The 23,618-nt window shown below is 35.8% G+C and overlaps 1 protein-coding gene across 2 annotated transcripts in view; it reads right to left on the bottom strand.

The window, feature by feature from the left end:
• Schip1 (Schwannomin interacting protein 1) overlaps window positions 1–23,618 on the bottom strand; it is a 190,859-nt gene that overhangs the window by 134,285 nt on the left and 32,956 nt on the right. The window lies entirely within an intron of this gene.

Raw genomic sequence — 23,618 nt, 5'->3', positions numbered from 1 at the left:
GAACGTGTACATGTCAGCTAGACGGTCAAAGTAAAACTGGGCCAAAATTTAGTATTACCTAACTGGTTTACTTAGTGTAGTATCCCTCCCACTCTATCACCTATTTCACAAACATTCATCGATTGAAAATATTTTTTAGTTAAATATTCGTTTCATTGGAATACAAAAAACATTATAACGCTTTCTTAAGATGATTTGAATTTTTAAAATTTGTTTTTGTCCATTACTCTTATAAAATACGAAGAATTTCAAATAAAATATAATATACAAACACAGAATGATCTAGTGTGCAGGTGGAGTCAGTCGTAGTTACCATGACAACGGAACCGTTAAACGACTCCGGCCCAGCTCTAGCATTTTCATTGGTTAAATCCACTGGAGTTGGTGGAGTCGAATCCGGAGTGATTTAAATCCTTTTGAAACCGGACTCGTTCCATTTTTTCGTTCACTGAATCTAGCCAATAGAAATTGCTGGAGCTGGAACCGGAGTTGTTTAACGGTTCCATTGCTATGGTAACGAGGACTGACTCCACCTGCATACTAGATCATTGTGTTTGTATATTATATTTTATTTGAAATTCTTCGTATTATTTAAGAGTAATGGACAAAAACAAATTTTAAAAATTAAAATCATCTTAAGAAAGCGTTATAATGTTTTTTGTATTCAAATAAAACGAATATTTAACTAAAAATTATTTCCAATCGATGAATGTTTGTGAAATTGGTGATAGAGTGGGAGGGATACTGCAGTAAGTAAACCAATTAGGTAATACTAAATTTTGGCTCAGTGTTACTTTGACTGTCTCACGGTCATGTACACGGTTAAACTTACCCAATGAAGATAAGAATAAGAGTGTCCAGCGCTATGTTAAAGATTAAGCACACAGCTTTTTCTTTTCGTAAGATAATAAGATAATATTTTTAAAGCTTGATATACAAGTCCTAGTAAATAAATATTTCTTTATTTATGAGTAATTATCATTTTGCTTGAAGGGTTAGAATTTTTTTTATGGGAATAATTTCCTACCCATTTCCGTTTCTCTACCTTGGATCCTCTTGAAGCACGTTAACTCCAGTCTTCCAGTGGTCAAGCTAGATAATGACTAAACATCATTGCTTTAATTTTTATAATTGACTAGTCTATTTTTATGTTAATTTTATATTTATCAGTGCAATTGGAAATTAGGGATAGTACTCAATGTGTGTTAAAGAAATATAGTTTTGTTATTAACTGGGAAAGCTAACATTTAATGATATTTTTTAATGAATTGCGTGACATTTTTACTAATGCATAGGGTAAGTACAGAGACCGGAATCGGTGAACGAGTTGTTGGAATCGATTCCAACCCTGGAACTGATTCAAATCCAACGAGTCCAAAGACGGACTCGTTCTGCCCATCACTATACTGAACACCAAGCTAAATGTCCAGTAGTACAAACTGCAACCGCTGATTTTAACCCAGCGCTATCTACTCTCCTAACTACTTATTCGAGAGGTCGCAGAGCACAATATTAATTATTAATAAAAATAAAGGAGAGGCTACGGAGATCATGAAAGTGTAATTGATGCTGGCTAGTGAAGATCCTCTAATTAGATTGTTCAACATAAGACACACACTCTCTGTTTAGGGAGGTGGTACAAGATACTATTTATTTGAAAGCAACAAAAGCTTACCGACCGCAATTGTGATCAAATAATTTTAGGAAGAGACTACAGCAGATTATGTCTTAAGCTTACTGCCAACTTAAATTTCAAACTTAAATTTAAATTAAAAACCAATTTTACCAGAAATTGAGTTTCACCATAAATACTTATTTTGATTGAAACAATTGTAATTTGTTTTAAATGGTTATCATTAAAGGTTGGTGTCTCTTCTGCCCTGACTGTTGAGGTACTGATGAATGACTATAAGATACTGATTACAAGATAGAAGAAGCACCAACCCATAATGTAAAACAAATTATAGCTTTTAATAAGTTTAGCACCGAAGATAAACTAGTCTCCAGGTCGAAAGCTTGACAAAATAAATAAATAATTATTGAAATTGGCAATAATCTATGAATTAGTCATGAACAAATTATAATGATTAAGATTTCTTTGGCTCCTACGGAATCCTTTCCCCTTTGAAGCAAATGAATGCTTACAAACATGGCTATCAGCACAGAAAATATATTGAACTGACGACAAAAATTATTCTAATTGAAGAGAAGAGAACGATGGACAGAGCCAGGCTTTACACAAAACAGGTCGCTGAGAAAGTACTTTTAATTCCAAAGTATAATAAAGTACTTTAACTCCAAAAAGGTCATTACAAAACCTTATGTATGTATATATTAAAGGCAAGCTTGTGGTTGGACAAACTAGTTGCGAACTAGGAAATAATTTAAACACTTGAACAGATTTAATTTAAAATGGAGAAATGTTTTGCATTCCTAGAATACCATTTTATAAGGGCAAATTCCTAGTTAAATCTGTGGAGGACGAACTTCGTGAAGGAATCAATTAAGAGTCGTTCCGCGGAGATAGAGTTTAGTAGAGTTTCTTATCTCTATCAAGTATTTTTAACATTATATATACTCTCAAGTATATAAATCATAAGCAAATAGTGAATGTTGAATGTTATTTAGAACTTATATCATTTATTAAAAAGAAATTATCAAAGAATATATCAAAAACGTTTAGAAAACAATTAGGAGAAACAAAAATGCTAATTTTAAACTAATAGGCGATGAAATAGAAAAGATCAAAGACTACATCAAAAAGATTTAGAAATCAATTCCAAAAATCAATTTTGAGAAACAGAGAATGCTAATTTTGAGTTTATAGTCGATTTAAAAAGAAAATATCAATGATTACATTAAAAAAGACTTAGAAAAAAAAAATGAATGATAAAATGTTACTTGCATGCAAGAATAATAAATATATAATTTGAATTTTTTTTTTTTTTTTTTTTTTTTAATCATTTATTTAGTTACAATCAACGCATTTTGCGTTATAAGCAACAATGATAACTATAAATAACAGAATAAAAGAGTGGAGAAGTTACCCAGCGGTAACACTCCAAAAAACAATTTACTTTCTACTGACTCTCTTCATCAGAGAGGAGATCGCGAGGCCACTGTCTTTTAAGACGTCTGGAAGTGTTGTCTGGAAATGTTCTTGAAGATAGATGTTGTACCAGTGGATTGTGATGTGTTTGAATGTTAAGATGGAATTTTCTGTATCGTGTTTTTGCAACTTGTGTGACGAAAGGAATGTTCAAGTCTGTGTGAATGGTTTGATTGGTGACGTAGAAAGGAGCGTTTACTATAGAGCGAAGAATTTTAGATTGCAAGGACTGGATCCTTTGCAGATTTGAGCGTTTGGTTGAACCCCACAGTTCGATGCCGTAAGCCCAGACTGGCTTTAGTATACTTACATATATTAGTCTTTTGTTGTCCAGAGTGAGTTTTGATCTGTTGTCGAGTAGTCTTTTCAGTTGTCGGAAGCGTCTGTTAAGTTCTGTTCTCTTAAGTCGAGTATGAGGGTTCCATGTGAGTCTTCTGTCAAGGTAAAGCCCAAGGTAGCGGACTACGTTGACAGCAGGTAAAGGAATAAGATTGTAAAAGACAGGAGGAAGAGTGATGCGTCGAAGAGTGAAGGTGATATTTTGAGATTTAGTTTCGTTCAGTTTGACAGCCCATTTTTTGAACCAATTTTCTAAGGAGGTGAGGTGAGTCTGAAGGTTTCTATGAGCTATTATTGGGTCTTTGTCAGTAGATAAGATGGCAGTATCGTCAGCATAGGTGAGAAGAGTAGTTTGAGGATGAGTAGGTATGTCTGAGGAGTAGATTGTGTACAGAATGGGGCCTAGTATGCTGCCTTGCGGAACTCCAGCGTCAGCATGGCTGAATGGAGAAAGAATAGTTCCTACCTTCACTCTAAAATGTCTGTCAGTCAAGTAAGATTTCAAAATGAGGAAATAGGTGGCTGGAAGGATGGTCTTGAGCTTCCAGAGAAGTCCAGTGTGCCACACCCGATCGAAAGCCTGCTTCACATCAAGGAACACCCCAGAACAACACTCCTTCTTCTCAAGGGAGGTGGAGATTACATCTACAACTCGATGGCACTGCTGTATGGTGGAGTGCTGTCGCCTGAATCCAAATTGGTGATCCGGGAGAATGTCATTAGATTCAATTATTGGAAGAATACGTTTTAGCAGGAGTTTTTCAAGAATTTTTCCTAGCCCTGACAGTAAGCTAATGGGACGATGTGACGTCGGGAGTTGTGAAGGTTTATTTGGCTTAGGTATCGGAAGTATAATGGAAAATTTCCATAGTAGCGGAAAGTAGGTGGTGCGGAGAGTGGCGTTGTAGATTGAGGTGAGTAAAACTAGAGCTTTTTTAGGAAGTTTTCGAAGGATGGTTGGAGTAACGAGATCAAAACCGGGTGCTTTTTTTAAAGGAAGGTATCTAATAATATGTTTAACCTCTGAAGGGGTGAATGGCTTTGGAGGAAGCGAGAGAGGAAGAGGAGTATCAAGATCTTTTAAGAGCGATTCTTGGAACTGAGGATTGACTAATTCAGAGTGAGGAGTAAAGACAGAAGTTAGATAAGATGCAAATAGGGAAGCTTTATCTTCGTCAGAGGAGGCCCACGAGCCGTCATCACGACGAAGTGGAGATGCTACTGACTTGTATGAAAGGATCCTTTTTGTGGCTGTCCATAGAGACTTGTCTTCAGTCGATAGAGATGAAGTGTATTCTTCAAAGCGTTCTTCTTTTAGTTGTCTAAGTTGGTTTCTAAGTAGGTGAGTCAGTCTGTTGAATTCTCGTTTGTCAGATGGATAGCGGGTGCGTTGCCATTTCGCTCTCGCACGCCTTTTATCCGTGATGAGTGTCCGAATGTATAATGGTATGTTAGTCATGTGAGTTCGTTGTGCTACAGAATGAGTCGAGGATTCCCAGACAGAAGTCTGTATAGAAGTGGTTAAATGTTCTACTGCATTGTCCAACTCTTCAGCCGTTTTAAGAGAAATCCGTAAGTTCAACTTGTCTTCCAGTTTTGATTGGAATTGCTCCCAATTTACTTGTCCACATATAAGAGAAGGTTTAGGTATGGTAGGAAATGGCCTTATGTCAAGTGTAAGAAGAACAGGACTGTGGTCTGAGGAGAGTTCAGTAAGTGTAGAGATGTCAAAGTGATGAGATATGTGAGAAATTACGAAGAAATCGAGAATATCAGGAAGTTTAGATAAAGATGTCGGCCAATATGTAGGTTGATTAGGTGAGATGCTGCTGTAGTTTTTGGATAATAGGACATTAAGAAGTACTTGACCTCTTGGATTCGTAGTGCGACATCCCCACTGCTGGTGCTTTGCATTGTAATCTCCCCCGGAGAGGAACCTTGGACCGATGGTGCCAAAATAGGAAGCAAATTGCTCTCGGGATATTGATTTGTTTGGTGGGCAGTATACAGCTGCAATACTGAACTTGTATGGAAGAGCAGTTAAGGAAATTACAGAGGACTGGAGGTAGTCAGTTGCTGTTGAAGGAAGGCTATAGTGTGAAAGGCTGTTGCGAATTAGGATCGCCGCACCTCCGTGGGCTGTGTCGTCCGGATGGTCAGTCCTGTACGTTTTGTAGTCAGTGATGTAAAAGTGAGATCTACTAGTGAAGTGAGTTTCTGTGAGTAAAGCTATGTCAATACGTTTGTCGTGTAGTAGAGTGTCTAGTTCGTCTCTGTGGGAGTTCAAGCCATTGGCGTTCCAGAGAAGAATAGTTAATGAATGTTGAGAAAGGATATTTAAGGTTTGAGGCATGGTAGAAGTTGAGTTATAAGAGTGTTTAGTAAGCTAACTAGAGGAGTAAGAAGTGATTCAAATCTTTGGAAAAATGAGTTTAGCACTGTTGTTATGTTGTCAGGCTGTGAGTTTGGAAGTTGAGAAGGAAGTGAATTTTGATGAGTATGAAGTGAATGTTGATGTGAAGGATGTGACCTCACGACCTCCGAGTAGGGTAGTCCTCGAGTAGTAGGTTGGTAAGAACGGCGCTGCTGAGGTAGCTGTTGTTGTAGGGGTGGCCCTTGCACTGTAGTCTGCTGGAGTGTAGGAAAATCCCTTTGTGTTGGTATTTTCGAGATCGGAGCAGGTGCCCTTGAGGGAGTCCTTTGGCCACGAGCAATCTGCCTTTCTCGCTGGATTCGTTGGAGTTCTTTGTGTACCTCACAACCACGAAAGCTAGCGGAGTGCGGCCCAAAGCAGAGAGCGCATGTTGGAGCAGTATCTGGTGGCTTGTTGCATTGATCCCAGAGGTGAGGTCCTGCACACTTAACGCATCTGGGCGCCACATGGCAGTAAGCCCGCGTGTGCCCGTACTGCTGGCACCTTTTGCATTGTACTATCTCCTTCGTTTTGTGCGGTTCTTCTACTTTAACCACGGTGTTGAGCAGCCTGGTGACATTAAATATATTTTTGTTGTTGGAGTCTGGCTCCAAGTCAACAAAGAATAAAGGTAATGGATTTTTATTTAAGGGGTGACGAACGTTGGTGATGTTCCTAACCTTAAATCCTATGTATTGTAGTTCTTGTTGAATTTCCTGTGGGGGAACAGAATGGTGAATATGTCGCAGGACTACTCTGAATGCTTTGTCTTTCTTTAATTGGTAGGTGTGATATTCTATGTTATTTTGGTTCAGATAGTGAACAACTGCCCTGTAGGCTTCAGATGTATTTGTCGATACCAAAATGTTTTCAAGCCTCGATTTGCAAGAGTAATTGTCAGAACCTATTAGGTTTCTGAGGTCGTTGTTCAGACCAATATAATTATTGATTTTATAGATATATAAAGGCGGTGGCTTGTGGTCACTCATAGATGAGTCACCAACCTCAGGCAAAACACTGAACTTATTATGGGTAGCGAAATCGGAGACAAATTCTACTTCCTGTGGTTGGGGCTGGCCTTTTTGTTGATGTTGTAGGGGGCTTTGTTGTTGCTGAACCTGTTGGTGCTGATGCTGTAACTGAAGATGTTGTTCTTGTTGTGGTGGTACTAATTGTTGCTGCGAAGTTGAAGCCTGAGAGGGGTGTGAGCTTCGCAGACGAGTTTGAGCTGTTGAAGCTACTAGAGAGCTCTTCTTACCCTGCTTTTTTGATTTACCTTTCCCAGGAGATAAATTCGCCATTTGTGACGATCTTTTAGTTTTATTAAGAGAGGAAGCGGTGGATTCGTCTCCTGAGGTAGAAAACCCTGTCATATCAGTATCACTTAGACCCATAGTCTAAGCTCTACTGTAATCACTTTCTTTCCCTCTTCTGCAAGAGTAGGTGTTTAACAAAAAAAATTTTTTTTTTTTTAAATTCAAAATAACTTACCTAACCTAAGAAAAAAGTAAATTAATTAAAGCTAAACTATTTACAAAATTGTCAAATTTTCATCTCACTTCAATGTCAAACAAAAGATCCAATAACAGTAAATAAAACAAAAACAATTTAACATTAATTAGTCACTTAAAACACTTCAAAATAATTAATAGTTTAAAGAGCAAAAATTAAACACACTGACGCGAACAATAGCGAACCAGCTGATTCAATTTGAAATTTAAAATTAAATAATGGATAATAAAGACTTACTTTTTTTTAAGATTATTAAGTCCATCCAGCATCTCAGTAGATCACCAGTCCCATAGCACTTGGCACTTGACACAATTTAAAATAATTCACAACACTATTCGCACTAAAACCGTACATCACGCACTAAGTATAACTTAAACACAATTTATAAAATAGAACTTCACTTTAACACGCACTAAAATTCACTTTAAAAAATCGCTTTAATAAAGAGACATCACTAACGAGTTAAAGATGGCCGCCGGTAACTGGCCAGGTCGATCAGCTGGTAAATTAAGGTTATGTAAGCAAAGTGATAAACTTTTTTTTTTTTTTTTTATTGATTTTCATTCACAATCTACAAAAATAAAATGAAATTAGTCACTTTTTATAACAAAATTTTAAGTTGAAATAAAATTTAAGTCCTGTCAGTTGTTCACACCAGATTTTACTTTATTTGCATTTCATGAATGATTGCTTCAATCATTTGGATGTTCATAAAATAAATTACTGTAGAAATGTTCTGAAAAGTATACCAAGTAGACATGTGTCGCAAATTCTGAACCAGAATGCTGAATTAACATATATATTGCAAATGTCAGTAGATAATGGACTACAAATTGACTAATGTCCAACACTGGAGTTGGTGTTAGCGAACACTTATATTAACAAGAAGAACTAAACAAATGAATACCAATTTAAAAATACAATTCTTTTTTTCTAACTTTGGGGTTAGTAAGCTTTATAACCTTAAATGAGCTTTGAACTTAGTACATTATAAAGCACAAAAAATTTGTGAACACTCACTAGACCTTCTCTTTGTACAAATTCTTAATGTTCCACTCACAAATGTTCTTCAAGCTCCGAACGTTTGAGTCAATTTTAATTCTTATCTTCCTTCTCAGCAGGAATCACATCCTGTCGCAGAAGTGTCCCAGATCGAATTTCTGGTAAAAGTTGTTGATTGAAGTGTTCGTAATCACTAATTGTATTCGATTAAATCAAAGTTTAAGCAATGATTTGCAAGAAAATGTCTCTTCTAGTGAGCTGATTTTCATAAAATTTGGAAATTTGGAAATTCCGTCTCACTTGAGGCAATAAACAGTAATTTAAAAGAAAAAGCCTAACCACAGTTTTCTCTCAGAAGAGCTCTTAAGCTTTTAAGCACGACCGCGTTTCAGTCAGCTACATAAAGATTCGTTGGAGAAAGTAGTTGTAAATACAGTTTATTTAAGGAAAACTTATTGTTAAATAAATGACAGCATAACGAGTGGAGAGTGTCAAGGAGGTAAACAGTTTAACCAGATTACAACCCTAGGGCACTAGTTGAATGTTGTTGAGGACAGAGTGGAGAAGGATGGATGCAAAAAAAAAAAAAAAAAAGAGAGAAGAAAAATGCAACATAATGGCGGCGCTAAAAGTGGGCGTCAATATTGATGTGCTACAGTAAAAAGTACACTTAACTTTCGCTTCTGTACTGCAAACAAGGTTGTTTTGTAATTCCTACAATCGGGTATTCTATTCACCAGCCCTACTGCGTGACGCCCCCCCCGTTCACAGGGGAGATTTTGCACCTATCTCTACCCCCAGTAGGGTACCTGCAACGCTTCAGATATATTTGTTAGCTTTCAAAATACTTAGCCTCTCCAAACAACAATAGAAATAATTCACTTCCTGCCTGCTGGACTATACTGCACGCTATTTACTCCTCTGCCTCCACGTCATTCACATACTGCATTATTCATATTCCATGAATGCACGGAGTACATCCACAATACCAATAGTAATCAACCATGAAACCTGCACGAAACTGAACAAATTTAACGTTCATATTATAGACGGAAAAGAGTGTTGTGCATCGTTATTAACAAACAAAATCTAGTGTCCAAACTTATTTAACTCTCACAAAGCTTTCAATTATTTGTTAAAAATTCTAATTAACAAACTGTTTTAAAGCTTTACAACACACTAATCTTGATTACCCGGTTGGGTTATCCCAAACGAACTCTCTGAGATCCCAATCTCCCCAATTTATAGTTCAATGATCGATGGAGTGAAAACACTTCCATCAAGGGTTCAATATTGAAGTTTTCCTGCAATCGTTTCATTAATTTAGAAGATAAAAGATACCAGCTGGAAAAAAAGACTATGTTATACAATATTTGATTAACTATTAGATTTAGCAGTGTCACCGCATCAACCAGATACGCTTATTTATTTACTTTTTTCTCTAATCCAGGTTATACATATTCTTCTATACAATTTGTAATAGGAAGGTTCTAATGTTTCATTAATTTGGGTGTCCGGTCACCTCGGTATTCAAGTAAACGTTGCTGCAGACGCTGTAGAAAAAGAAGCGAACAGAAGATGGTTTCAATGGAGATGAACTTTTACCAAGAAACATAACTCGCACAGTTATTCAGTACTATAAATCAAAGATGACAGCTGAAAATGGACGACCATTTCAAATAATAAACTGAGATCAATCAAAGACTCTGTGCAACCCTGGGGGGAACCATCTTCTATATCCATTAAGTAGAGAGGAGATATTGATAGCCCGCTAGAGAATTGGCCACACGGTTACCTTATCGCTAAAGCAATCCGTTTCCTTTGTGCAAAACGTGTACCAATTAAAAGAACCACAAATTGTCAAGGAATGTCTTTCCTACTTCGAGGCGCCAGAACGGTATTCTTTTTAAGGACGCCCTGGAAAATCAGTCCTATATCCTGGATGAAATATTTCAATAGAAGGGGCAAAAGTTAAGAAGTAAAATGTGCATCTATCTTTATATACTTAAACAATAAATCTAATACTGAAACAACCCTTATACAACTGTCCTACCGGACAGTTTTAATTCAGAGCTCTTTGAAGTTAATTATTTTGTTTTACAGTTAGATTATTTGACAGGGGACCCCAAACTTTTTACACAGGGGGCCAGTTCAGACCGTTGGAGGGGCGGACTATAAAAAAAAACTAAGAATTATTCCCTGTGCGCACTGTACATATCTTATTTTAAAGTAAAATAACAAAACGGGAACAAATACAATATTTCAAATAAAGAACAGTAAATTTAAATCAACAAATAGCACAGTAACTCTATGGGAACTATGGGCCTGCTTTTGGCTAATCGGATGGTCATTGTCCGGTTTAGTCTTAGAGCTTTGCCTTTCTTCCTACTTCTGCTATTATTTCACACTGCTTCCGGAGCCGTGACGCGTGCGTACCGTGTCACCGAAAGTAGTACTGTACGTGAGCGGCGACGCCACATACAGTGCTCCTCTCACTGACCACCAATGAAAGAGGTACCATTCCGGAAGTGTGGCGGGGGCCGGATAAGTGGCCTGCAGGCCGTAGTTTGGGGACCCCTGTTATTAGACATCAAACACCAATTGTCTATATGTGACACAAAGGATAAGCATCACGCAATAACAATGTTGATAACACTTGCTTGTTATGTTTAAGTTAATACAGGGTCTTGTAGGTTCTATTTGAAATCTTGGCGACATTAAGCGAGTTTTTAACGAATAGACCAAAAATTATTGGCAGAATAAACATACGGAAAGAATTCTCCATTGTTAACTAATTGTGGTAAATTACCAAAATTTGATTCTAATAATGAATTCACAGTTAGACAGTACTTTTAGTGCTTTAGTCTTAGAATATTTAATCTTGGCCGATTTCTTTTAGTCGAACGAGAAAGAGGGCGGTATGAGAACCTAAACGAAAAGATTAAGTTTGGGAGTAAAGTTATACGTCTGCACAAAAAGAAAGAGGGAAAAGGGTTGGTCCTTTAAGGGCAGAAGACTAATTAAGAAACAAGCCTCGAAGAAGCACCACCAGCTCTTCTATTACCTAGCCGCAGCCCTCTCTAGAGAGAGAGATGTGCTTCTGTTGGCAGTACAGATCTAATTTCAACAATTAAATCTCGTTAACAGCGGCTGCAAGCAGAATAGATTGAAAGAACGTGCTCTACTCTAAGAATCGATCACAACAAATATATCAGCATTTTAATTAAAGAAAGCCAAAAGGAGAGAGTTGTTGTGTAGTTTAATTATACAACATTTAATGATCTATTCCATCAAAATGCAAATATTGATTTTACATGGAACACCGAGATCAGAACCACAAAAACACTGAAAAGCCTTAATTTCTCTTTAATACAATAGAACAGGGGTCCCCAAACGTTTTACACAGAGGGCCAGTTCACTGTCCCTCAGACCGTTGGAGAGCCAGACTCTATAAAAAACTATTTTAAATAAAAATAAAACAAAAAAAACGGGAACAATTAGAATATTTCAAATAAAGAACAAGTAAATTTAAATCACCAAACTGCCCAGTATTTCTGTGGGAATTATGGACCTGCTTTTGGCTAATGAGATGGTCAATGTCCGCTTTAGTTATAGTGCTTTGCCTTTCTTCCTACTTCTGTTATTTTTCGGAGCCGTGACGCGTGCGTCCCGCGTCACCGGAAGTAGTACAGTACATGAGCGACGCAGCGCTTTGCGGTACCGCCACATATAGTGCTCCTCTCACTGACCACCATGAAAGAGACGCCCCTTCCGGAAGTGCGGCCGGGGCCGGATAAATGTCCTCCTGCGGCAGTGGCCCGCAGGTCATACTTTGGGGACCCCTGTTCTAGAAGTTATAAGTTACAATTTGTTCTGATTTTTTAGCATATCTTGGAATTTTGGCCTCATATTTAATTCAACCTAACAACATACAGGTTTTATAACCCTTATAATCCATGGAATAGCATAACAGAACTGGCAAGATCCCGAAAAATCCAACGTAAAATCAACCTTGAGGAGAAAAAAATTCTCTTGTTAAACTGATAATTTTGTCCATGAGCATATTTAGTTTAAAGCGTAAACAGCATCAATTGTTTTTTGAAAAAATCGCAGATGACAGAAAAAAGTGTACAGAATTTTTACAACTTATTTAATTTTCATTAATACGAGTATAATGATAGCTCCAGACATAAGACGAAAATGACACTTTAGAGAGAAGCCTGACTACCTCTATCTACTCCTAGAAGTTGAGCTTAATAACATTTTTTATAGATCAAAGAAAAAATTATTTTAAAAGTACGCGCGAGTAATGATTATACCAAGTTAATAAACATCGTCAGCGATAAAAGTTGAAAATATCCTTTAAAAAGATACCTTTAAAAAAGATTTCTGCAGTGAAGTTATAGTATAGTAATAATGTATATAGACATTATTAGAAATAATACAAAAAATTCAAGCAGTGAAGATTAAGAATTAGTTCCTGAATTTTCTACTCAAACAGAATTCTCAGCTGATAATATAAAAATATGATCGTTGAAAATTGATCATAAATTGCTATTTTCTCAGAGCAGGAACAAATTCCTCAAACTGTTAGTTAATACTACCAGCAAGGCGTGCAGGTAGTTCAAGCACGCAGCTCTTATCTCTAAGCTACAGGAGCAATAAACAAACACGCAAATACGTGCGCATAGTGATGAAGAGGAAGGAAGTGTGGTTGTTGGTATTGAGGTGAGATAGGTGGGCGGAAAATAATTGGTTGACTTAGACAGGTCTTTGTGGCTGGGCAAAATCTAGTCTGGTTGGAGAATGAGAACAGACCAGCTAAATAGTGATAAATATTATTAGCATCTCTCTGAAGGAAGCGCCGTCTCCACTGCTTAACACAAAATGGATTCCACTAAGTGACGTACAGCGTAAACAGTAGAGCAATGCGTGCCGTCGTCAACGCAAACTGTATTAGTGTTACTGATATCTTACTGTAAGTCTGGGGCTATGGTGGGGGTGTTACAAACATGTTTAACAACAAGCGCCTGATTATTAAATAAAATAACATTTACGTACATCCGATTTATACAGTAATCTTAAAGCTTAAACAAATTAAGAACTAAACCCAATGTTATTTACTCGTGGTGGAAACACAATCCGAGCTCAAACAGAACATATCGTAAGAAGATCAGGCGCTTAATATTTCGTTAGTGTAGCTGAAATTAAGTTAGCGGTGAAGACCCCTTGTAGGTAATAAGTAGCTCCTTAAGGTTTTTTTTCTTCCTTATTTAAGATTTTCTTCAATTTTCTTTGAAAAAAAAAAATCTAGAGTGAATAACACAAGACTTTCACATAGTCTAATCGTAGAGAGAAGAGACTAGCTCAGAGGTTAGCGAATACTGGATTCCAACGGGAGATTCCCGGGGTTTTTATTCTAGCTGCGAACCCTTAGATTTTTTCTTCCTAGAAGCTTCTTAGCTTCTTTAAGAAACGTAACTCCCCCTGTCAAAGGTATACCGGTCCCTAGGGATCGTTTTAAAAGAAAGAAATGTTACTGCTCCATCTGGATTAATGTGCAAGACACGATGGAAGCAGAAGCGCCCTAGAACGCACCCTAAACTAGCTCGGGTAGACCGCGAACATCTAGCAAGTGCACTTTCAACTGGGGATTGGCTAACAGGGCTAAATTTACATCGCGATTCTGCTCCCACTCAACTCATAACCATAGGTATCGGAGTTATTTTTTTTAAATCACTGACCGCTAAGATTCCAACCCCAATGCAAAGCAACCGAGCTTGGAATTTAGCTTACGCCCTTAGTTCATTATTTCACACCTAAGATATAATAACGTGGACCATATGCCCGATGAACTTGTCATCTAGTGATTAGTGTCCATCTCCGGAAAGGCAGAAATTCAGTAAGCCGGAATTCTTGTAGGAAACCCAGCAAGAGGAAAGGAAAAGGTTTGGAGTGGAAAAGGTGGGGTAATCCCTAACCTGGAGAGCCAGTGGTTGATTGCATCCCCTTAGTGTCCCCACATACCTACGCCTAGAAATACTACCGGTGATGGAGACAGAGTTGACTATTAACATGAACACTGTCCGGAAGCCAGCAGTGCACTAAAAAAAAAACTCGGGGCACCAACAACCTCAGATATTATCGCGCCATAAATTAAAATACACCTAACTTACAAGAAAAAAATAATAAGTTATGTTTTTTTTTAAATTTATTTTGTTATTTACAATCTGTATAATACACTATACAAAATAAGTAAATAGAGAGATTGAAGTATAGGGGCGTGAAAGGCAGGAGGAAAGAAACTGCCCAGCGGTAGCAGTCTCTACAGGATATGATTTTTAGGTGTTCAGACTGCGAGGAAGTCGCGGGGCCACTGGCGATTCAGTCGGCGAGGAGGATTGTCAGGAATGTCAGAGGAGGCGAGAGACTGTACTAGAGGATTGGAGCAAGTGGAGAGAGCAGTATGGAATTTTTTATATTTAGTCTTGACTAAGTGGTTTACGAAGGGGATGTTGAGGTCGCTGTGAAGAGTGAGGTTAGTCCACCGTAGAAAGGAGCGTCAGCTATCTGTCGGAGGAGTTTTGTCTGAAATGTCCTGTACTGTCCGTATGTTTGTAGGTTTGGCAGAACCCCACAGCACTAGTCCGTAAGTCCACATAGGTTTGAGGATAGTACTGTATATTAATCGTTTGAGTTCAATTGGTAATTTGGGGCGTCGTCCAAATAAGTCTGTAAAGCAGTTTCGCACGTTTTAAGCTATAGTTAATCGTGAGCGTAATATATTGTATTTAGCAAGTTTAGAAAGAATTATTGAAGCCATTTTTGAATAAAATCTAAGAACCGTAAGGTAGGAGGACTTGCAGTTAAGGTTATCTTCAAATTTTTTTGTTAAACTCGGAATTTCAGCAACACATTCCATCCTCCTACTTAACTTATTAGGAATTTACCTCCCACTAAAACGGTACTTTATAATAAGAGAAAATAAAAGGAAATGTTGTGAGTAATTTTAATTAGTGAGAGAAAAAGGAAAAATTAAAAAATATTTCCATTACCATAGAACATGGTTTAATTCACATTACCAAATATTATTATGCGAACGGAAGTGGGTTATAGTTTAGTTAAGTGAGGGGGGTGTGTGCGCAGGATGTAATGAAAAATCCATTAGTGTGAAAGCAAAAAAAAGGGTCGGGTCCTCTTCTAACCTCTCAAACAGTAAATGGTAGGCCCTGGAAAGTGAGCGAGCAAAAAAAAAAAAAGAAGGGAAATTTACAAAATGTAGAAGAAAAGGGTACACATATATAGGGGTTATCCGGGAGAGAAAGGGTTAGTGTTGAGCATACAAAACAATGGACCTCCTAACTAGTTCAACACACTTCTGCTGCCTTCAGCCAGTAACCAGTAACCAGTAACCAGGTGACTAACAGCTGAGAACAAAAAAAAATTGAAAGCCACGTTACAACGTTTATTATATTTATATTCTTCGAGTAGTCACATGTAGGGAAAGTAACTCGAGTGCCCTTCACAGCCAGTTATATTTATTTCTCTCTAACTTTTTTTTTTTAACACTTTTTCGAAAAATGTATGTAATATATCTATCATGTTAAAAAATATATTCTATAATAAAAGAATTGTTAGCTGTTGCAGCTGAGCTATTTGAACAATCGATAAATAAAAATGTGAAAAACAAAAATTAGTTGCGCCATACAGACGATTTTCTGTAACTGCTACTGTTATAAATTGAATGTTTTTCCTCCGGATGCGGATTTTTTAACAAATAGAATGGATACAAAGGAAGGATGAAAAAGCAGCATCAAGTTGGTCGGTGAACTTGTTAAGTTTATTCTTTTAAGGTGAGGATGTATAGTCCAAATAAACTAGAATATTCGTGCACTTGTTACAGCAAGTGTACCGCATTTCAAACTCTGTGAAGGTTAAAAAAGGAGATGAACTTACCACAAGAACATAAAAACCTCAAGAGTTCCAGAGCAGAATGGAATTTCCCCATTTCTCTTAAACCTTATAAAAGAAATTAACAATCTATTCGTATCCTTGATTCTGCTAGATTTCCATTCAAATGTTTTCTTTGGAGACATCCTTTATATAACCATCTCAATCTTTTCTATTTTATGTAAGCAACTATATCCGGCTCACCCAAATAGCTATTTCAATAACTCATGTTCTCGTCTTCCATACTCCATTTATTACAACTATTACCAAATATTTTTCTCAGAACTTTTCTTTCCCAAGCACCCTATAATCTATTCATTTTCTTTGCTTATCCACCCAGGTGATTATTGGCCTAATAATAGTTTTGTAGGCTAAAATTTTCGCCTAGCAAGTTCTTGAACCGCATTGCAGGCTTCTATTCTCTGTCCACTATTCTAGCCTTTATTTCTGCAGTTATATTGTTATCATTTGTTTTTAAGTACCCAAAGCATTTAAAATAAAAGCACACTCGGAAGCAGTATTCTACTAACAACTTGATTCGCTCTTATCCACGACCCTTGTGATCTCGTGGTCTTAAACTACTCATTAATTTGCAGAACCTGTTCTTCCACTTCCTGGAATACTTTCCCCAGTGTAGATTATTAGTTTTGCAATCAACAATACGTCGTCCGCGAATGCTATGTGCTAAGTTAGCCGGTTATAGTGCCGCCGAAATTTGTCCTGATTCAATGTTCTGTCAAACAGAGATTAAAGATTACCCGTGAAGAGATTCACCTTGTCTCTTTACTGTGAAGACTTGCCAAACTATATTTTGCTCGTTTTATGCCACGTCATACCAATTATCCTGATTAACTAACTTTCTTGGGACTTCAAGTGCTCTTAAATCGGCTAAATCTTCCGATTCTGATCAAAATGTCCAGAATTATGTATGAGAATTACATAAAAGGTTACTTTGAACTGCATAATAAAAGTAAATTCGACTGAAACATTTAACAAATTCAAGCATGCTTCAGAGGAATGAGACAAGAAAGTGGCTCCTCCTCACCTTTAAATAAGAGGGCTGTAAATAGAGGATAAAGGAGGAGGTTGTTTATTGGTCAGTGAAATTTAATGGTTAAACCAGAGTTTAGTGCTCGTCCTGCAGAACTGCAGAAAGGTGTTCTATATATTTAATGGTGGAACTTATCTATAAGTCAAAGAGGGAACTGAGCTTTATGTTCAAGACATGTTCATAAAGGTGGTCTGAGAATATTTTAATGAACAACATAGAATTCAATGAAATAGTTTTCATATAACTAATTGCTGTGCGTTAATAACAAAAATTCTTATATAGTTCATAAGTAACTACAAATGAGCAACACATATTGAATGGGTAAATAATACATCGCTTAAACGTAAGTAAGGAATAAAATGTAGAGGAACAGCCCTAGAACATGCGCACTTCTACGGCCACTGTTTTACTCGTATCTTTAGATTTGTTTAGATAGTGGCTCTAAACAGATAAGCTGTGCAATCTAAAAGATTGCTCGTGATTCCCTTAAGTGGAAAGTGATAAGTATCAGAATGAGTGATAGTGTAAGTGTACTGTAAATGTGCTGGTGAATGTGAATATGAATAATCTCGAAATTCTGCGGGTAAATAGTTTATACAAATCAACTAACTACCTCTGCAGGTCCTCCTATATATTATTTATGTGAGTTCTGTTTCCAGAAAAACTTGGATATTCCTGGAAATGTGTAGGTAGATAGGCAAAATTAGGGATGTCTTTTCCCTGTATTGGTTTCGAACTTGTTGTTTGTGTGTTTCTGGGCCAGCTTCTATGGAAATAATTCTCTTATTACAGGAAGTAATGGAAAAGTGCGTATTTTATATTTTGTACTTTCAACGGAAATTAAAGCTTTCCCACAACGAGAAAACAAAATAACTGTTACAGATATTTAATTTATTTAACTGGCTATTGTCAGTTTATGGTTAATATTATTCAAATATGGCAAATTTAAATCAACATGCGGAAGCAAAAGGATCAACTGATGATTCATTTTACATTTTATGAAAGGAAATTAGTTAAAAGTGAACATCAAGATTTTCTTTTCATTTCCACATTTCACACGTAAAGAATTTTTATATTATAAAATAACTTTTCCGCGAAAATTCGATTAAAGGTACTTCTGAACGTGAAGGAAGAAGTAGGACTTCCTTCTTCAGCACCTTCTTCCTGTAAAGTACGCACTCATCTGTAAAATAATTTTAATGAGGCTTAAGTTCAGAAGTGCGTAATTTTCTCAAAAATCACTTCAGCTGATATCTGCTTAGTTAAAAAAGAACTCAATCTTTCAATAAAAAAAAAAACTTTATAATTTTTCTTTGAATCTTTTAAACAGGAAAACTAATTTCAGAGAAATTTTGGGAAAGGGAAGTGAAATTAATTTTCACCTATTTAATTCTAGCGAGAATACTGACGAGTTCCTTCAAAATTCTTTTAATTTGAAGAAATTATTGATTTTTTTTTTTTAGATAATTTTTACAATTAGAATGCATTTTGTTTAATTATATTTGTTTAATAAATAAATTTGTATTTGACACACCCATAGAAAAGGAACAATAAATAAGAACAGTACAATAATTGTTCTATGATAGTGCCAAGCAGAGAAGGGCAACTTGTGGGAAAAGATCATTTGCGCGCTATCTAGCGGCAGAACAATGGAACTACTCTCTCAGAATCAGTTTCACCCACTTTACGCTAGACTTCACGTGGTAAAATTATCAAGCAAAATAACACTCTCTCATCTCATCAATAGGAGGTTTTGTGTGGGTAACTGATGAAATAGAGATTGGACTTGCGCACACCGATCACTAAAAATTTACATGGACCTGAATTTATTATGGTTTTATTTAGAGAAAGAAAGGGAGGAATAGGAAATGGAGAAAAACTGTTAGTTCTGGTACAAATATTGGTCTTATTTCTTCTTTTAAAGAATCTCTTGGACTGTAAGACCTCAATCAGTTTATAGCAACCCAAGTTAGTCTTTAATAACGACCATATTGGACGAAATAAAAAATACATTATTCATGATGTGTAATAGGAACAAGATTTTAGAAACAATTATCCACAACGCAAACAATTACGTCACGAAGAAAAATAGAATTAGAGACACATTATACACAGGAAATAACCTTGTTAAGAATCCATGAAGATAGCATCAGAGAAGAATCAAATTCTGACGTCTTAATCAAAATAGGCTCTTACAAGATCGTTAACTAAAGCGCATCTTTATTTGAATAGAAGAGCACCAGATCTAAGGAAGTCGTACAACTGATTGAAGACATATATTTATGAAATCATTTTTCTTTAATCTTACAATGAAATTTAAGTTTTCAAATTTTTAATTTATAATTGAAGTAATTACAGATGAATCTCAACAGAACATTCTCCGGCAGAGTTGTTCTTTATCGAATATTTCTATAAAAAGAATTTCAAGTAAACGTTACCGATCGTTGGGAAGTTACAGTCATGATTAGGGAACGGATTCGTATGTATTTACATATTTTTTTCTAGGCAATTTACAGACGTTTTTCAACTAGAAGTATTCATACTGACACTTTTTAAGCCGTTTGAGTCTACTTTTATTTCACATATTTTCACATATTTGGATGTTATCGCATATTTATACATATTTGATTAAAATAAATAAATATTTCTACATATTTAATCAAAATATGAACATATTTTTTCACATTTTTCATTTTGGGCATATTTTCATAATTGGGAGGTGGTTGACAGGAACTGTGAACCACAGACTGTAGGGCTGTGAATCACAGCGGGTACAATGGTTATTGTAATTTACACAGAATGCTGCTAAACAGTGACGGGCACTTGTTAGTTCTTTGAAGTTGTCTGACGTCTGTTCTTTCAGCTCGTTCGTTGAAGTGTCCAATTCATTTCGTTCGGTCACTTAGTGTATTCTTTTTTTGGGTGAAATGCCACGAACATCGGCCTCAAACAAACCAACTGGTTGCTAAATATCTTCGCGAGTTTCCAGCAGAACTTTTTCGAAGTGATGGAGACATTTTGTACTGCACAGCTTGTGACAAGCGCGTTTCTTGCTCTCAACGTTCCCAAGTCACCCAACATATTGCCACCGGATCGCACATAGAGAATAAAAACAGAAAGAAAGAGAGGACATCCTATCAAGCCTTCCTTACATCTCCATCATCAAGTAAGTCTACTCTGAGTACAGATCTGTGTCGGGCTTTGGTTAGAGCAGATATCCCTTTCCACAAACTTAAAAATCCTCATTTCAAAGGATTTTAGTCGTTACAAGTCCATCTTACGCCCAGATCGTCGTCACTTTACGTTTCAACATTTGAAATTTCATATGGTTGCAAACAATTTCGAAGAGTGAAGTTTTCAAAATTGAAAATTTAACACATCTTTTTATAAATAGTAAAAATGTTCTTTGTTGTATAAATCATTATAACTTGTAAAAACAAATTATTTTGTTCCTAATAAATTATTATAAATTGTAAAAATGTTCTTTTCTTGTATAAATAATTATAACTTGCCCCCCCCAAAAAAAATTCCATTTTCATAAAAAAAAATATTCCAGAAAATATTTTAAGAAAATCACATAATTGACGAAAATAAATGCATATTTTAATTAAATATTTGGCATTTTTAAATACATAAAAATCCGTTCCTTAGTCATGATACATCTGTCTTTTCATCAAGTGAAACCGGAGAATCACCAAATCTCTAAAAAATATCCTTTATATAAAAAGAAAATTTGAGAAATTTCCATTTCCTGCTTAAAACTCTTTACTGGCAATCATTTTCGCAGTTACGACGAAAGTAAAAAAAAATTGTAGACTAACTGAATTTTGCGTAAGTGCTTTACGGTAATTTTATTTATTTGTTAGACTGTACTTCTTAGCATTTCTGGTGCCCATCTTTTTTGTGTCTTTTTTTATCTTAAATAATTGGTTCCCTAATATCTTCCAGCGTGGATCCTTAAGCAAGTAGATACTTAAATTCTATTAAATATTAGGACAGTTTTAAAAAAGTACAACTCTCACAGTAAAATAATATGAAGCAAGAAGTTGCTAGATTTTCAATAAGATGTAAATGACTTTTGAGAGAAAAAGACAAATAAGAAATGAACAAAGAGTGAAGATTAACGGTTTGAATAAAGCGCAATTCTAGCTGGAATAACAAGTGTAAGTTAGATAATTCAAAGAAGAACGATTTACATGGAAGTAAGATGAGGGGTGAAGGTGAGGAGAGGCAATGGGAATTTAATCAGCAATGTGACTTCCACTCTCGAGAAGTAATTTTGGTTTCTTTCTGTCGAAATAAATCATCTCCGGTTTGGTACTTTTTAGATTAACTTTTAGATTAGTGATAGTTGCAGTTAGTTTATCTAAGAATAAAATGTAGTAATAATAGTTGGAGTGGCAAAACAATTATTGTCTATTACAACATGAAATTGGCGACTACAATTATGATTGTTCATGGTTTCAAGCTCACAGCGCTTGATTGGTACGCCCTACACATCAGACTCAAAATTTCATTCAAAAAGAATTTGAGTTTTTCAAAAGGGCCACATTTAATTTATTGATTTTCCCTAGCATTTTGAAGATTGTCACCAAAACACAAATCAAATATTTTTTAACTTTTGCGCATTAACTAATGAAATCTTATAAAAAAAAAAAAAGGAAGAGAAGTATAAGAAGGTTACTTCTGGAAGAGGTCCTGGGAATAGAAAGACAAATTCTGGGAAACATTCCTAATTTAAAAACTCAATCTCGAAAATGATTACTGATAGCTATCATTTTTCTTATTAAAAGTAAAAAGGAAAGCGTAAAAGAAATTTAATTTGTTTGCATAGAAAATAAATAAAAAAAACTTACGTTCAAGACATATACGGCAATAAATTCTGCCTTGCACCTAAGTGTTAATATGGAATCGATCCAGTCTAAATACGTCTATACGCCCCCTTATACATCCTGAACCTAGTCCAGGATTGAATTATCCAAGCGAAAGCCTGCTTGCAATCCATCAAAGTGTTTAGAAAGGTGTTATTAATTTGTTTATTCAGAAGTTCTGGAATAAAAGGTGAAAATGCGTTTAAAGTAATTGTGTTTATGTTTGCAATTCCGCAAACAGTATTGTTTCTTTATTACTGTTATTATAATGCCAAGTTAGAAACAGTAGAGCAATCCTGTCAATGTTTAATATTTGGTTTAAGTAATCCATTAATTCATCAGCTCTCCTCTCGTATTCACCCCAACAATCCTATTAGACGTTTCAAGCGATACTGACTGCGCAATTTTCTCTGCAATGGAGGTCATTAAATAAATGTTAACTTTAGGAGAGTTACCATTGAGTGGTAACCTACCTTTTGTCTCTAATGTCAGCTGATCTATTTCTTGCTGATCACTATGGCTATGCAGTTGTAAATTTCAAATAAATTAAAACAAAAATTTTTAGTAACAATTACAAGTTTCTAGGTCCTCTGAAACCAAAACTAAGAAGTGGAAAATCGCTATAATTTCAAATTTGAGATTTAGACTAAAGCCATTAGGGTACATAAGGGGACACCCAGTCGGATTCTATTTGCAATTAAAATCTTTCGCAAAACGAGATAGATATATACATATGGCCTACATGTTTCAACTTGTCCAGAGATTCAACTAAAAATTACATCTCCAATGTTTGAAAATGGAAATAATTTAATATATGAATGGCTACAACTACAAACACCCTTATCAATGGTAATGGATTTCGACCCAAGAGAATATTCTACTGAATGACTCTAATTGACGTTTGTTAACCTATATCAAAACGTCCAAAACATGAAATATATAGAACCAACCAATAATATCTTTATCCTTACGATGGCAATCCCAACTGGTAAAATAAAAATAAAACTTGAAAGACAAGGGATAAAAGCAATGGAACAGAGACATGGTCAAAAGTGCAAGAACTCACAGACGTACAGACCAAACCCCAGAGGGAATAAAATCACTTAATATTACATCAGAGGTCAACCCACAAGTTTACAAAACAGACAAACGGATATCCGGCACGGAAATTTTAGTTTGTCAAATGTTAAAAAACATTTATCACACAAGAATTTGATCAAAAGTAAATTTAATAAAAGGTCCTATTTTAAATTCTTACTTTGAAAGTTAATATTTAGTGAATGAAGTTCAAATTTCAATCACTGTTTTATGCACGCAACAATATGTTAGAAAAACCCACCTTCTAAATCCAGACCCACAAAATTCAACTAT

Source organism: Rhodnius prolixus, unplaced genomic scaffold, assembly GCF_049639745.1.
Source record: "Rhodnius prolixus isolate KJV_2025 unplaced genomic scaffold, Rpr scaffold_4, whole genome shotgun sequence".
Classification (NCBI taxonomy): domain Eukaryota; kingdom Metazoa; phylum Arthropoda; class Insecta; order Hemiptera; family Reduviidae; genus Rhodnius; species Rhodnius prolixus.
Note: the sequence above shows the minus strand (reverse complement) of the source record. Positions and strands in the feature narration are given on the sequence as shown.